The sequence below is a fragment of the Echinops telfairi genome, unplaced genomic scaffold (genome assembly GCF_000313985.2).
Source record: "Echinops telfairi isolate 266 unplaced genomic scaffold, ASM31398v2 ScPeMD7_18;HRSCAF=68, whole genome shotgun sequence".
NCBI lineage: Eukaryota > Metazoa > Chordata > Mammalia > Afrosoricida > Tenrecidae > Echinops > Echinops telfairi.
In genome coordinates this window covers 62,234,503-62,236,508 of record NW_022103915.1, presented here as the reverse complement: position 1 = coordinate 62,236,508, position 2,006 = coordinate 62,234,503, and the positions used below count along the sequence as shown (strand labels likewise).

Here is a 2,006-nt window from a genome sequence, read left to right as displayed (position 1 = left end):
AATGAGGACCTAATGCCGAGGGCTTAGGTGGAGAGCAAATGTTTTGAGAATGATGAGGGCAATGAATGTACAAATGCGCTTTACACAATTGATGTATGCATGGATTGTGATAAGGGTTGTATGAGCCCCTAATAAAATGACTAAAAATTTTTTTTTATTTCTACCAAAAGACATCAGAATAAGAAAATAACATTTGGCTGTCCTTAAATTCTTTTTTTTTTTTTCACTTCAGGACTATGGTTTCTAGTTATCATTGAAAGAAACACAGCTGTACCTTAACATTCATTGAGAAAATACAAATAAATACGATGCTACTTAGTGGCAAACCACTGAGGGCTCAGCAGCCACGGGAAAGGTCATGCAGGTGAGGGATCCATCCCTCTGTACTCTTACACAAACAAGTCACCTCCTGCACATGCGCGCCACTGTGAGAAATGATCATAGTGTCTATTGCTCCCGAACACACTCTGGTCCATCTGTGAGGAATGAAGGGATAGACCAAACGGCTCCAGAGTCCTGTGAGCTGGGGGCCACAGGAGGAGCCGGCTCAGAGGAAGGAAAGCATTGGTCAACGCCCGAGCAACTCTGACCACAGCAGGAGAGCCCTTCATACCAGCCCCCACGACACTTGAGGGACAGCGTGAAAGGTACTGGGAAGCCACCCTGTTCCCTTGAGGGGACTTAAACCTGTCTGCCAGTGAAGTGGGGGTCTGGAAGGCCAGTCACTATAGTATCAGAACATCAGTAACTGCACTTGGAACCAAAAGGACAATGCTGACGAGAGCGGATTTAGGTGTAAGGGGGGAGAGTCTGTTCCTTGGGGAGAGTGGGTGGAGTCCACCCCAAGATTGCCTTTCAGAGGATGGAGAGAAAAGACACAAGTAGGGCTGGCCCCTATGATCTGCATTTGATACATTCTATTCACACTCCCAAACCAGATTTATGTTTCCAACCAAGACCAGCTGTCTGGCCGATATGCCAGCGATTGCCTGCCCAGGAAGAACAACAGAAGCAAGCTAAGGCTCCCCAGAATGCTGCTTAGAAAGGCCTGAATGTGAGGAACTCTTTCATCTTCTTGGGTATTGGCAGTGCTGGGACTTGGTAAATTGTCAGGAAACTTCAGAGGGCTTTCTGGCATAAGTGCTTCAGGGAGGAGAGGACCCGCGGAGTCATCCAGAACTGGACATGGCCATCTCTTGTGCCTGTGGCAATCTCTCCACCATGTGGGAAGAAGGTGCCACACAGACCACTGGTCATGGGAGCAAGCGGGAAGGGAGCTTTCAGTTCCAGCGCCCAGATGCTGAAGAGCCTGTCATGCACCACTGTGGCCAGGTCCAGGCCTTGTGGAGAGAAGCACACGGACCTCAGCGAGCTGATGTGCACATCACTGTCGTCCATGGGGGGTCGAGCTGGGTGTGGTGGAGTGACCGCAGCCCCTCGCCAGTGTAGGGGTCTCACGTGATCACGTTGGTGTCCGTAGGAAGCCGTGACAAGCAAGGCTGAGTCAGGGAAGAAATCACAAGAGAGGACACTGCGCTGGTGGCCCTCCAGCTTCCGGATTAGTGTGCATGCTCCATAGAAAGACAGACTTCTCTCCAGCTGCAGAGCACAGCATGCTGCAGTCCGGGGAGATGGAGCAGCAGTAAACCCATTGCAGGTGGCCTGATAACACCTGGAGCTGTTTACCATGTTTATTCAGGGCCCAGATGCGAAGAGTTTGGTCCCGGGATACAGAGACCAGGATCAAACTAACACTGGGTGTGAAGCTCAGATCTCTCATGACATCCTGGTGGCCCGAAAGATTCAAAAGCAGGAACCCTGTCTGCACCTCCCAAATCTTGATCTGCCCAACGTTGAGCCCTGTGGCCAGGATCAGGCATGAGACATCTGGCACTTGGGGATGGTGGCATGCCCAGAGACACCTGCTGGGTGGGGAGGGCCACGGGCTGAAAGCCAAGCCCCGGACAATCTGACCGCTGTCCAGGGTCTTCTCTTTGGGGCTGCCT

The 2,006-nt window shown here is 51.5% G+C and overlaps 1 pseudogene; it reads right to left on the bottom strand.

The window, feature by feature from the left end:
- Positions 1-1,038: 1,038 nt before the first annotated feature.
- Positions 1,039-2,006, bottom strand: part of LOC101662620 — a 6,304-nt pseudogene continuing 5,336 nt past the window's right edge.